Source organism: Pecten maximus, chromosome 18 (genome assembly GCF_902652985.1).
Source record: "Pecten maximus chromosome 18, xPecMax1.1, whole genome shotgun sequence".
Lineage (NCBI taxonomy): Eukaryota > Metazoa > Mollusca > Bivalvia > Pectinida > Pectinidae > Pecten > Pecten maximus.
This window is the reverse complement of record NC_047032.1, coordinates 24218271-24235723: the sequence shown is the minus strand read 5'-3', so window position 1 is coordinate 24235723 and position 17453 is coordinate 24218271.

Sequence of the window (17453 nt, the reverse complement as noted above, 5' to 3'; positions counted from 1 at the left end):
GCCGCCATCTTGGAAACTCGCACGATATTCAAATGTGTTCCATTATATGACACCGTAACTGCAAGGTACAACTGGTACGAACCCGATACAGGTACAAGTGGTAAATCAATATTGCAATTAATAGCCCCATGGTTGATTGCACTTACTCAAGGGATATTCAAACTATCTAATATCAACACAAAAGCGGATGGCTTTTAAAACTGTCTATTATACTAAAATATTCGGCAGCCTTCGTTAAATTTCTCAAACAAAAATATGGGGGGCCTATATTGGGATTCCTGTCATGACTACAGTGCCGACATAGATCGCCTTGACCCACTTTGGTGCGGTGTGAGTTTCTTTTCTATCCAACTAAAAAATTTACGTCTCAACATGTTTAATCTTTATTCTAAATACTTTATATTAGATACACTTTTGATGATGAAAATATCTTTCAAAATGTGATAAAGAAAAATTAAATGGTAGTAGACATCTAATAAGTATAAGAAAATATTGAGTGAGACATCTAGGTGATCAGTACTTGTACTCCGATTCAGACAGCTATGCAGACTTGTTGGAAAATGAGGTTTATTTAAGCATTGAACGGCTTTCAGTTGGCATTCATATTGACTATGAATGCCAACTGAAAGCCGTTCAATGCTTATATGTACCATCTACGATTTTGTATTTGTCGTGCGATTTTTTTTATTTTTTTTTTGAAATTTTCAAATTCAAATTTCAGTTGGCAGTTCATAAGCTGGTGAACTCGCAACTGAATTGGTAGGGTTATATAGTGGCAGTGCCATACAATGGTAAATATACATGTATTATCATGTATAGTCAGTAGAGTTAATTTTCAATACCAGATATCCACATCCGATTCGCGCTATCGTCTTTTGTCTAAAAGAAGAAAGCACGTTTCTGTAAATGGTCACACCTCCAAGTGAAACCAAGTCACCAATGGCATGTCAAAAGTCATTGTACTGGAGCCTTCGTTGTTTGTTTTGTACATTAATGCCAGACATCGTCGATACCACAGGCGCTTGTATAGAAAATGAGAATTAAAAAATGATATCAGTGGTATGTGTACTGTGTAAAAGTGAAGGACGGAAACTCCGTCACGAGCGAAACGGCACCCCACCTCACTTCAATCGACTAAAAATCACACTATACAAACTGACACAGCGTACACTATATAATACCGATCCTCATGTAGAAACATTCATCTTTAACCTACCGTGTCACTCAATACCAATTGTTACATCCAAAACACAATAATCTGTGAAAACATCGCCGAATTCCTCCTTCAGGACACCATTTTTCGAACTGCCCCACAGCCTATCCAGATTCCTCATTTACATACAGAGTTGAAAGGTCATGCGTTTATATAATCGACCGTCACCAGGTTCACTTTTTTGGGTCATCTCTTCATGCATTTTTTCGAAAGACGCTTCAGCTCGTTGAAGATCTAATGTACGATTATTTGAAGAGTTTCGTCGAATGACCAATGATTTATAATAATGAATTATCTATCATTTTAAAAGTGAGAGTCCCATGCACCGAATATGACAGTACACAGGAAAAGCAAACGAAGTTATGAATGCCCATTCTGCAATCACATACACGTAGTAGGCTTGACTAACAAAACATTCTTTAGTAGTGTTCAATGTAGACTGATAATCTGTACTCGCAATGTTATCATCCGACACTGATTTGTTGATTATAAACATGTATTTACTCGATAAAGTCATTATTTTAATTGGAATAAGAAACTGACACCTCAACACATGATGATCTGTTCCAGTTCATCAAGCTTGTATTTAGCCAGAGTCCAAACATAAAAATCGCACGCCCCTTCAATACAAACTGGTGTGTCGTTTGGGGCCATTTAGGCGGTGTCTTCCCACTCAGCCAACATATCCTATTTTAACATTGGGGGTAGGAACAATAGAGAACAATAGGCACTAATTACAGGTAAGTTATAGCCTGTTTTGGAGAAGTATTTGATTCTCAGGTTACCTGTATTACCTGTGCTACATGCTGTTAACAGTTTATAGATAATGTATACTAAATATATATATCACAAATACTTTTATATAATTAAAAAATATTAAAATCGAATAACTCAAATTTTCATAAATTTCTATATCTTTCATTGTTATAAATTTCACACTTAATCATAACTAATATGTGTTATAAATAAAACAGAAAATAGTTTTGTTCAATTTTAACCTTTACATTGAAATGGCACATTATCAATAAGTTCAAGTCAACGTTACCTCAACGTTACTTGTTTCATTGTGATATATATCAGGTATATATAATCATAGACTTGTATATTGTTTGTATATGTGATATACAAGTCTCTGATATAATGTACTTAATAGAAAACGATTAAAAACAAAAACACTTTAAATGACATTTTAATAGTTCAAGTAAAACAATTTAGATAACGTATGATCATGAAACTGATTGAATAATAAAGCATAAATCAGTATAATCCTAGAAATCACGGATAAAGTTCACAATATCACCAAAGTCAATGTTTAATCATATCGGTGGTTCTCATATATGCAGTCTTCACATACGAAATTATTCACGTAATAAATAGTTTAATCTTGTTATTACAAAGAAACACTAGTCTATATAATTGTCACTTCCTTTAACACGAGTATATGGAAATCATATCCCTTGCAAGTTCAAGTTACTTTATGAAATCGAATGTTAAATTACACTTGTATATAATGTTTAGAACACACAAGTTCCATTTCTCAAAGTATATCATAATCACTTAGGTCGCTTTATGATATTGAATGTTAATGTTCAGGAAACACAATTGCAAGTATATGATACACGTGTATATAATTGTCATTATCCTGGATTTATTACTCCAAGTGGATAAGATGTGAAGTTGCATCAGCATATGCAGTCACATCCATGGTGTTGTTTCGTAGTCTCATCTTGAGAGTCTGGAGTCTCCATTCCAGTTGGCGATTTTTCCTCTTCTTTGCGCATGGTTTACCTCCAGCTTGATACTCTACCATTCTCCAAGAAATCAACCCTAATCTGGGCATTTGCCATTGCAATTGCAATCTATAATCTATTTTCAGTAACGTCAAGTACAGTCAGTGTTCAGAGAAAAATAACTAATGGAATTGGTAAAATGTTTTGACTACATATCATTGAAGTTTATGCTGTTAACTCTTTATGTGATTATAAAAAAAATGCACCTTTATTTTTTTTTGAAACAATAATTCAATTAGTAAGAATTAGTTGCTTATTATAATATAGTAATCATATCTAATTGAAAGGGGGAAAAACCAAGAAAAAAATGATTGAAAGTACACTGTATATCATTGTTACCTATACATGTATATGGTGCATTTTTATTATGAATTTTTTCCCCCATTATTTCATTTTATAGTGTTGTGTAATATCATTATTAATATAAGTGACAAATTATCACTATATGTATTCTGTTATTAATACGTAAATATCAATGTATATTTTTAAAGGTATTCTTAAATATTTTCTTCAATTTTATTGTTGTTAGTCACCTTTGAATCCCATGTATACGTATACATGTACTGAAACAGACTATACCTACATTTTCCACAGGTAAACTCAGGTAATGTTTATATAGCAAAAACAACATGTTGGCTGAGTGGGAATGAACCATTTAGGCGTATGTGGCGACAACGGTAACGTGGGTTAGTCACCAATTCGAAAGATCTATATAGTCGTGTCACGTCAGTAGCAAGTTGCATTAAAAGAATCAAGTGCATAAGGAAATTTGACATACTTGTAAATGCGTAAGAGAGTGTGTTTTCCCTGTAAAATACCACTATTTTAATGAATTCGTTAAGCACGGTAACATGTGTAACATGTATATCAGACATTTTGTGTGGTCCCCTATGCTCATTCAAATCATACTCTAGATGGTGTGTTCTCCTTTCTCCAACTTTTTAAAATTAACATAGGGACAGGTATGTTGTGACAGTCATTATAGTCTGCTTCATAAATAATAAATTATTACTGGGATTAAAAAATAGTACTCCTAGTTATATGAAATATGGAGAACTTGGTACAACTCCACTAGAAATTACTGTAAAAACAAGAGTAATAATATATTGGTCACAGTTGACTCATTCTAAATTAAGTAAAATTAATATTAAACTGTGTAAACTTCTTTGTTATTGTCATCATTTTGATGACAAACCTGTTCCTTACATAAGTTTTGTTAAAAGTATTTTGAATGAATGTGGGATGAGTTACTTGTGGGATATACAATATTCTTTTGAATATAATCCAGTATGGCTAAAACATTTTATTAAGTTAAGACTTTATGACCAGTACTTACAGAAATGGCAGAGTGATGTACACAATTCCCCAAAGGTTATATGTTATAGAATTTTTAAGGATAATTGTAATTCTTAAAATGATTTAGATATTTTATTTGATAAAGATAGAGTAATTTTTTTGTAAATTTCGCACTACTAATCATAAATGTATTGTTGCAACTGGCAGATGGCACCATATTGAGTATAAGGAAAGAAAATGTCCACATTGTAATGATCAACAAATTGGTGATGAATTTCATTATTTACTTGAATATACAGTAAATATATATTGGTCAAGACCAAATGTTATTAATTTTAACAAACTAATGAATATGACTAATGCTAAAAATGCGAAACAAAATCACATCAGGCCATTTACTACTATCCGATAACACTTATCAACATGGCTAAGTATCACTGATACTTTTCTTGGTACTAATTAAGTTAACTTATTACAAATCATATATACATATAGGATTGGAAAACAATCTAAAAAATTATACTTATTCCATTCCTAAAACACGATTACAGCGTTAAATCATGGACATTTACACACAATAATGAGATGGACTTAACTTCTCAACAAAATACTTCACTTAATTACATATTTGATATTTTAAATTCTGGAAAATTTGATATAGCCTCAGTAGTTTTGAAAACTAATCAAGAAGTGGACAATATTAAAATCGTTTACTGTTACAAATGCAATTATGAACAGAAATGAATATTTCTTCATTTTCCTTAGTGTTTAGCGATTGATCACCCCATAAAAGAATATCTGTGAAGTTTTCATTAATATCATACTTCGCCATTACATTTGATAAATATTATTGTTGGATTAAACTATTGATATCAGTGTTTAAGCTGTCTGATTTGTAACTATACATTCATAAGGATGGCTGTCTATCACTATTCCCTATTTCAGATGAAATTTCTTCGGTACAAGAACATCGCCTACAATGAATACATACAGAACCCCAGGACAAAATTACTACAGCTATTTTATTAGTTGTGTATGCATATTTAAATTTTATGAATAATCTATCATCCATTGTCCAGTGCTGAGTGTATATGCCAAGTATTCGTCGTATACATGTAAACAATTACTATTAACTGCTAATTACTATTAGATAATTGTGTGTTTCATTTAATTTTTAATCAGCCAATGTCTAGTGTTAACTATTCTAAGTTTGCTTTTTTACTTTAGCATTTTCACTTCAGGCACATATCACTTACAATGATGTAAATGTTCTGTAATAGTGTATTCTCTGTATACATGCAAGTAGTGTAATGCACTATCTTTCTCTTTCTTTCTCCTAATATTAATTGCCACATGCTTCAGAATTTCTGTATTATGTATTATGCTCTGAAATTGAACTTGGTTAGTGGAATCTGGAAAATATCATAATTACAAAAATAAATAAATAAAATAATGGAAATAATAAAAATAAATTTTAAAAAAGTAAAATAAAAAATATACACAATACCGAAACATTGACAGCCGCCTTTAATATAATAAACGGGTATTTTGTTATCTATCTTGTAGTATGACTTGATAATTTGATAATACAGGTAAATACATGTATCTACCTTTACATATGCACATTCCCAGAACAGACTATAATTGGCGTGTCATTGTTCTCAAGTGTTTATATGATTCTTTTGATCCTCAAAAAGTGGGAGAAAGGAGAACAAACCCCCTAGATGATACAAACAATCCTACCCACATATTGTGTTAATCTGTTGTTGTACAGAATTAATGTGAACCTCATATTAATCATCGCTCTGTTCAGTGTTGAGTGGGGTATTCTTGTGTATTTCAACTTTGTTATATGAAATATAATATGCATGCCAATTACCTCGGAGTCAACTTATTTCTTTTCTTCCATTGGAATTTCTAACATAAAAGTTGAAATGTTTGAAGTCCGAAATTAGATTATATTTTGAAATGAAATTGAGAGTTTAACTTTTTAGGATGAAATGTCTTTCTAGAAATGGATAAAGTTCATCAATATCAATATATGTAGAAACATATATAATGACTTGAATTATGAAGAGCTATAATACACATTATTTTTTAGTTTACCTGCAGGTCTGGAGGATCAATGGACTTATGGCATCCATCGTCTATTTGTCGTTTGTTACTTATATATACATTAAAGAGGCAAAATTCAGTAGAGTTAAGTGAATTATTTCATAAGCAAGTAACAACTATGACTAGCTTTCTTTTCCCTTCCTTTCCTTTTTAAAGTAGGCATACATATTCCACATTTTTTCCTCTTTTATCGTGTTAAGCTGACAATGGTCGATTGTACACAAGAATAGTAAGTTGTGTATTTTATTTTTATATTACCAAACAATACTTAGTAGCCTTGTATTGTTACATTTTTACCAGTGAAATATCAAAAATTATTCATTCTATAAAAGTGATATTTTTCACTAGTGAAAAATATCACTTTTGCTGATTTGACCAATCAAATTAATGATTAGAAAATACCAAAATAATTGACCAATCAGAAAGCCCGACATATATGTCAGCACCTGGACAGGGGGAACTACATTTTTTGTTTACAAATGATCGCTGTAGGCCTAGTTAGCATACGGGGAAGGTTTTTCGTTGATAAATAATGTAATAAACAGAATATCTAACAGTGTCTTCAGTAATACCAAATATATTTCACTCGTGAAATATATTTGGTATTACTGAAGACACTGTTAGATATCCTCTATTTATTATATCATTTCTTGATTTAACCAAGAGTATGATGTTACTTTTCCAGACGGCTTCAGCATCATCGCCAATAGTTTAACTTTTAGGTTTTATGATTTTAATATGTTGTTCAAAAAGTATATGTCCATCTTAAACCAGACATATTATAAATGTTGTTAGATCACATAGTGAAAATCTCAACACATTCTTCGATTCATTTATGGAATATTTTTTCAGAATTAATGGTCCAGTTACTCTGGAAATAAGGAATGCGGGGAATCTAGGAGTTTAATTTTTCTTATTGTTGATCTTGCTCAGTTTCTCAAAACTCATCACTGTTACTTCAACCAAACTTGAATGTAGTTGCATTGTTTTAAGAAAATCTCAACACACGTACCCTACATATTACTTGAATTTTTTAGTTAAAATTACATATATGTGATTTTGAGAATTTTTGATTATGCGATATTGTTCAATATTAGTTTTGTAATTGATCAATATTTACACGTATACACAATGTATGGGGGATGCGTCCACGCTATAATCTGTGGAGGGTTTTTGGTTGGTTTTGGAAAAAGTACTGAAATTGTAATAAATTTTGGAGTTTGCTTTAAACTTGACAATTTAGCCTCCTTCTGGACTGCTTGCGAGACAAATAATTATGTGTAATTGTTTGTTGTTGTTTTTTATTTCTTTTTTAGATATAAAAATCCACTGTTCTTTTGTGAGACACCACTATACAAAGGTACTTGATACTGTTTAGTTTTAAAGTATAAGTTTAATTGAACTGTTTACACCACTGCAAACATTATTGTAGAATTATATGATATCGTTTAAATAATTTGTTTTTGTTGTTAGAGACCATATTTATTTTACAGACAAAATCGTTCTACTTACTGTATAAGGCTTTAGTTCGACCCATTTGGAATATGGAAAATGTATATGGAAACCATACAAACAACAGGACATTGATCTGCTTGAAAACGCTCAAAGGCGAGCTACGAAATTACTACCAGGAATGGAAGATATTTCCAATGAGGAACGATTACGTCGTCCTTAAACTGCCCGTCGTGACATTATCGTCGTAACAGGGACAACATCACTGGAGTTTTCAAAATATTTAAGGGATGCTATGAGTCAACAGCATCACACGGACCTTTGCGAATGAAGCAGATAGAAGGACTCATTCACAAGGACACGAATATACATACATTCGCCACATGCATGCATCTCGTCAACTGGGTCGTCCTTAATAGACCATAGCTGTTGATGATGCATGAAACACTAAATCTCTCTATGTCAAAAAAGTTTTGAAATCAAGAAAATCCCCTCGAAAGATGCAAATAGTACGACGAGACAGCTTAACGGTCATACATTATGTAAAATGGTACATGTATATACATTGCAATCAACAAACACATTTTTCGCAAAAACGAATATCTATATATTATACATTTAAGTTTTTCATTCTTTTTTTTTCTTTTCTTTTTTCATCTTTAGGTCGAAGCATGCCAATATGCGCCATACCTCTTTTGTCCTATATATATACTAAATAGATTAAAATGCGTCTTGACTACAACAAGGTCCATGTAACTGTAAACTTTTGTTCTTACCTTGAAATCAAAATAATGCAATGCGGCCGACGAATGGAGCGTTACTTTCCATTACTATATATGACACGTTTTACTCGGGTGAATTCCACACACTGTTAAACGTGGCCAGTACACGACCGTAGAGTCGTCTGTTGATGTATTTAATCAATGAAACTGAATGGTATTTGGACTTAAGTAGTGGGCACAAATGTCAAGTAGTAACAAGCTCATAGCAGCTTAAATACTAACCTTGACAATTAGAATAATAATAGACGTGTTTGTGGACTTTTGAGATCATGAACTCACAACACTCACTAACTGACAATGAGATTGGCCACACCGATACCTCCGTACCTCATAATAAAACACCGATACCTCCGTACCTCATAATAAAACACCTATACCCCCGTACTACATAATAAAACACCTATACCCCGTACCTCATAATAAAACACCAATACCCAGTACCACATAATAAAACACCGATACCCCCGTACTACATAATAAAACACCGATAACCCGTACTACATAATAAAACACCGATACCCCCGTACTACATAATAAAACACCTATACCCCTGTACTACATAATAAAACACCGACACCCCGTACTACATAATAAAACACCCATACCCCCGTACTACATAATAAAACACCTATACCCCCGTACTGCATAATAAAACATCTATACCCCCGTACTACATAATAAAACACCTATACCCCCGTACTACATAATAAAACACCTATACCCCCGTACTACATAATAAAACACCTATACCCCGTACTACATAATAAAACACCTATACCCCCATACTACATAATAAAACACCTATACCCCGTACTACATAATAAAACACCTATACCCCCGTACTACATAATAAAACACCTACACCCCCGTACTACATAATAAAACACCTTTACCCCCGTACTACATAATAAAACACCTATACCCCCGTACTACATAATAAAACACCTATACCCCCGTACTACATAATTAAACACCTATACCCCCGTACTACATAATAAAACACCTATACCCCCGTACTACATAATAAAACACCTATACCCCCGTACTACATAATAAAACACCAACACCCTCGTACTACATAATAAAACACCTATATCCCCCTACTATATAATAAAACACCAACACCCTCGTACTACATAATAAAACACCTATACCCCCGTACTACATAATAAAACATCTATACCCCGTACTACATAATAAAACACCTATACCCCCGTACTACATAATAAAACACCTATACCCCGTACTACATAATAAAACACCAATACCCCCGTACTACATAATAAAACACCTATACCCCCGTACATCATTATGAAACACCGATACCCCCGTACTACATAATAAAACACCTATACCCCGTACTACATAATAAAACACCTATACCCCCGTACCTCATAATAAAACACCTATACCCCCGTACTACATAATAAAACACCAATACCCCCGTACTACATAATAAAACACCTATACCCCGTACTACATAATAAAACACCTATACCCCGTACTACATAACAAAACACCAATACCCCCGTACTACATAACAAAACACCTATACCCCCGTACTACATAATAAAACACCAATACCGCCGTACTACATAATAAAACACCTATACCCCGTACTACATAACAAAACACCTATACCCCCGTACTACATAATAAAACACCTATACCCCCGTACTACATAATAAAACACCAATACCCCCGTACTACATAACAAAACACCTATACCCCCGTACTACATAATAAAACACCAATACCGCCGTACTACATAATAAAACACCTATACCCCGTACTACATAATAAAACACCTATACCCCCGTACTACATAATAAAACACCGATACCCAGTACCACATAATAAAACACCGATACCCCCGTACTACATAATAAAACACCGATAACCCGTACTACATAATAAAACACCGATACCCCCGTACTACATAATAAAACACCTATACCCCTGCACTACATAATAAAACACCTATACCCCCGTACTACATAATAAAACACCTATAACCCCGTACTATATAATAAAACACCTATACCCCCGTACTACATAATAAAACACCTGTACCCCCGTACAACATAATAAAACACCTATACCCCCGTACAACATAATAAAACACCTATACCCCCGTACTACATAATAAAACACCTATACCCCCGTACCTCATAATAAAACACCAATACCCTCGTACTACATAATAAAACACCTATACCCCGTACTACATAATAAAACACCTATACCCCTGTACTACATAATAAAACACCTATACCCCCGTACTACATAATAAAACACCAATACCCCCGTACTATATAATAAAACACCTATACCCCAGTACTACATAATAAAACACCAATACCCCCGTACTATATAATAAAACACCTATACCCTCGTACTACATAATAAAACACCTATACCCCCGTACTACATAATAAAACACCTATACCCCCCGTACTACATAATAAAACACCTATACCCCCGTACTACATAATAAAACACCTATACCCCCGTACTACATAATAAAACATCTATACCCCGTACTACACAATAAAACACCTATACCCCCGTACTACATAATAAAACACCTATACCCCGTACTACATAATAAAACACCTATACCCCGTACTACATAATAAAACACCTATATCCCCGTACCTCATAATAAAACATCTATACCCCGTACTACATAATAAAACACCTATACCCCCCGTACTACATAATAAAACACCTATACCCCCGTACTACATAATAAAACATCTATACCTCGTACTACATAATAAAACACCAATACCCCCGTACTACATAATAAAACACACATACCCCGTACTACATAATAAAACACCTATACCCCCGTACTACATAATAAAACACCGATACCCCCGTACTACATTGTACATAATAAAACACCTATACCCCCGTACTACATAATAAAACACCTATACCCCCGTACTATATAATAAAACACCGATAACCCGTACTACATAATAAAACAACTATACCCCCGTACTACATAATAAAACACCTATACCCCCGTACTACATAATAAAACACCTATACCCCCGTACTACATAATAAAACACCGATAACCCGTACTACATAATAAAACACCGATAACCCGTACTACATAATAAAACACCTATACCCCCGTACTACATAATAAAACACCGATAACCCGTACTACATAATAAAACACCGATAACCCGTACTACATAATAAAACACCTATACCCCCGTACTACATAATAAAACACCTATACCCCCGTACTACATAATAAAACACCGATAACCCGTACTACATAATAAAACACCTATACCCCCGTACTACATAATAAAACACCTATAACCCGTACTACATAATAAAACACCGATAACCCGTACTACATAATAAAACACCTATACCCCCGTACTACATAATAAAACACCTATACCCCCGTACTACATAATAAAACACCTATACCCCCGTACTACATAATAAAACACTTATACCCCCGTACTACATAATAAAACACCTATACCCCGTACTACATAATAAAACACCAATACCCCCGTACTACATAATAAAACACCTATACCCCCGTACTACATAATAAAACATCTATACCCCCGTACTACATAATAAAACACCTATACCCTCGTACTACATAATACAACACCTATACCCCGTACTACATAATAAAACACCTATACCCCCGTACTACATAATAAAACATCTATACCCCGTACTACATAATAAAACACCTATACCCCCGTACTACATAATAAAACACCTATACCCCCGTACTACATAATAATACACCTATACCCCCGTACTACATAATAAAACACCTATAACCCCGTACTACATAATAAAACACCTATACCCCCGTACTACATAATAAAACACCTACATGTATACCCACGTACTACATAATAAAACACCAATACCCCCGTACTACATAATAAAACACCGATAACCCGTACTACATAATAAAACACCTATACCCCCGTACTACATAATAAAACACCTATACCCCCGTACTACATAATAAAACACCGATAACCCGTACTACATAATAAAACACCTATACCCCCGTACTACATAATAAAACACCGATAACCCGTACTACATAATAAAACACCGATAACCCGTACTACATAATAAAACACCTATACCCCCGTACTACATAATAAAACACCTATACCCCCGTACTACATAATAAAACACCTATACCCCCGTACTACATAATAAAACACTTATACCCCCGTACTACATAATAAACACCTATACCCCGTACTACATAATAAAACACCAATACCCCCGTACTACATAATAAACACCTATACCCCCGTACTACATAATAAAACATCTATACCCCCGTACTACATAATAAAACACCTATACCCTCGTACTACATAATACAACACCTATACCCCGTACTACATAATAAAACACCTATACCCCCGTACTACATAATAAAACATCTATACCCCGTACTACATAATAAAACACCTATACCCCCGTACTACATAATAAAACACCTATACCCCCGTACTACATAATAATACACCTATACCCCCGTACTACATAATAAAACACCTATACCCCCGTACTACATAATAAAACACCTATACCCCCGTACTACATAATAAAACACCTACATGTATACCCACGTACTACATAATAAAACACCTATACCCACGTACTACATAATAAAACACCTATACCCCCGTACTACATAATAAAACCCCTATACCCCCGTACCTCATAATAAAACACCCATACCCCCGTACCTCATAATAAAACACCCATACCTCGTACTACATCAAACATCCATACCCCGTACTACATAATAAAACACCTATACCCCCGTACTACATAATAAAACACCTATACCCCCGTACTACATAATAAAACACCTATACCCCCGTACTACATAATAAAACACCTATACCCCCGTACTACATAATAAAACACCTATACCCCCGTAATACATAATAAAACACCTATACCCCCGTACTACATAATAAAACACCTATACCCCGTACTACATAATAAAACACCTATACCCCCGTACTACATAATAAAACACCTATACCCCCGTACTACATAATAAAACACCTATACCCCCGTACTACATAATAAAACACCTATACCCCGTACTAGATAATAAAACACCTATACCCCCGTACTACATAATAAAACACCAATACCCCCGTACTACATAATAAAACACCTATACCCTCGTACTACATAATAAAACACCTATACCCCCGTACTACATAATAAAACACCAATACCCCGTACTACATAATAAAACACCTATACCCCCGTACTACATAATAAAACACCTATACCCCCGTACTACATAATAAAACACCTATACCCCCGTACTACATAATAAAACACCTATACCCCCGTACTACATAATAAAACACCTATACCCCCGTACTACATAATAAAACACCTATACCCCCGTACTACATAATAAAACACCTATACCCCGTACTACATAATAAAACACCTATACCCCCGTACTACATAATAAAACACCTATACCCCCGTACTACATAATAAAACACCTATACCCCCGTAATACATAATAAAACACCTATACCCCCTGTAATACATAATAAAACACCTATACCCCTGTAATACATAATAAAACACCTATACCCCCGTACTACATAATAAAACACCTATACCCCGTACTACATAATAAAACACCTATACCCCCGTACTACATAATAAAACACCTATACCCCCGTACTACATAATAAAACATCTATACTCCCGTACTACATAATAAAACACCTATATCCCCGTACTACATAATAAAACACCTATACCCCCGTACTACATAATAAAACACATATACCCCCGTACTACATAATAAAACACCTATACCCCCGTACTACATAATAAAACACCTATACCCCCGTACTACATAATAAAACACCTATACCCCGTACTACATAATAAAACACCTATACCCCCGTACTACATAATAAAACACCTATACCCCCGTACTACATAATAAAACATCTATACTCCCGTACTACATAATAAAACACCTATATCCCCGTACTACATAATAAAACACCTATACCCCCGTACTACATAATAAAACACATATACCCCCGTACTACATAATAAAACACCTATACCCCCGTACTACATAATAAAACACCTATACCCCTGTACTACATAATAAAACACCTATACCCCTGTACTACATAATAAAACACCAATACCCCCGTACTACATAATAAAACACCTATACCCCGTACTATATAATAAAACACCTATACCCCCGTACTACATAATAAAACACCTATACCCCGTACTACATAATAAAACACCTATACCCCCGTACTACATAATAAAACACCTTTACCCCCATGCTGGAAACAAAGTTTAATTATTACATCACAGAAAATAACAACTACGAATGATAGTAATAATAGTCTGGTAAGAGTTATAGATAACATATTATATTTTTTCCGATGTAAATGTAAAAATTTACTTTCGACCATTAAGAACCTTATCTCAATCTTGTTAAATGTTGCATGGCTACGTTTACTACTACTACTACGCTTGAATATCTGAAAGTGCTCCGATCGGATCACGTTCTGGTTGACCTAATTACAATGAAGTTGAAGTTCTATGGATCTACTTGTGTTTTAACAAACCAGAAGGTTGGATAAACAGTAAAGACAATTCACAAACCGTCTCTCGGTAAGGCTACATTATCATAGATAACATGATCACAAAGCTCTACTCAAGTAGTCCTCCCATTACACATATTGGTCGAACAATTTAAATAGCTGTCGGTTAAATACAACCGCGTACCCCTACATTAGATAAAATTAAATGTATATTCATTAATCGTGACTCTAGTGTTTGTATAGAAGAGCACACACAATGTTGTCCTTGCCAACTACACCAACATACAGGTAGCATGTTTAGGAGAACAAAACGTGAGTAATCACATATTTTGTATCACTTAACATAATATCATCGTATTAAAAATTATACGTATCATACACTATTTACAGCAAAATGATGTATTGATATATGATATAGTTGAAAAAATGATCAGAAAGCTTATGTGTAACATTATTCTGGTGTCATTGCTAGTAAACCGGTCTCTGGCTGTTCTATTGGTTAATGTTGCATTTGAAAGGAACACGGGCGATAAAACAGAACAGTTATTATATAATATATATATATATATATGTGTGTGTGTGTGTGTGTGTGTGTGTGTGTGTGTGTGTGTCGTGTTTGAGTCCGTTACCAGGTGATTCCCTGGGTTGGGGATAGTGCGGTATCAAATATGTACAAAACATCGTGTTGAACTCATAAACAAATGACATACAATTACTTATCTGTACCTAGTATTATGCATTTTGCATACACCCAGACTAATATACAATTGAACTATGATATAATGTCCGGCACCCCATACTATCCCTAAGTACTCCGTAACCTGAGCTGTCAGTATGGTAGATCTAGACTATATGGTATATGACATAACTTTGTACTATATGACCCGTACACTGTGCCTAGGTACCTTGTACTGTGTGATAGCACCCTGTACTATACACCTGTACAACTGTGGTGTGACAGCACGCTGCACTATACACTCTGTACACCTGTGCTTCAGTACCCTGTACTGTGACTGCACCCTGTATTATACACCCCGTACACCTGTGCCTCAGTACCCTGTACTGTGTGACTGCACCTCTGTATTATACACCCCGTACACCTGTGCCTCAGTACCCTGTACTGTGTGACTGCACCTCTGTATTATACACCCCGTACACCTGTGCCTCTGTACCCTGTACTGTGTGACTGCACCCTGTATTATACACCCCGTACACCTGTGCCTCAGTACCCTGTACTGTGTGACTGCACCTCTGTATTATACACCCCGTACACCTGTGCCTCAGTACCCTGTACTGTGTGACTTCACTCTGTATTATACACACCGTACACCTGTGCCTCAGTACCCTGTACTGTGACTGCACCCTGTATTATACACCCCGTACACCTGTGCCTCAGTACCATGTACTGTGTGACTGCACCCTGTACACCCGTGGTGTAACAGCACCCTGTACTATGCATCATGTATACCAGTACGTCAGTGTCACAGAATTATGTCCTAGAAGGGAAAAGGGTCTTTATAGATTTATTCCTTTATGATTTCGTCACTGCTATATTTAGAAGTGGATGCTTCCAAAGCCAGCTCAGGAATGGTGCTGGAGAGCCGAGATCCCCTCTTATTTGGACAGCATCAGCCAATCAGAATACAGCCAATCAGAAGGCAGCATTGTATAAACATGGTTCCTCAGCCGACCTAGTTCTTACCTAATTGGTCATTGGTTTATCAAACCAACTTAAACTCCTTTATACATACACGTGACAATGAATGACTGGCGTTGTCACATTAACCACGCCTACCAAGAAAACAACACTTGTTCCTTAACCATCAACAGAAACAAGAACAAAAACGATATAGCTGTCTTTGTTGTCCACTTTGAATTAATGTCATATCAATTTCCACATTTTAGAAACGGATGTAAATAAATTCATATATTCCTCCCATTCGGATACATCTTCTGAGACAACCAGCATCCCCTCAACATATCTGATAGTTGTTGTTCTGTTTGTTCTCTTGAGGAGCTGAGCAGCAGTACCCTTGACAAAACCTTGCCCAACAACTGATTCGCCTAGTCCCTGTGACGTACACTTCTTTAACCTGTCAACGTGAACTACCATGATTTTCCCATCTTCATGACGAATCTTGTAGGTGACATAAGATAA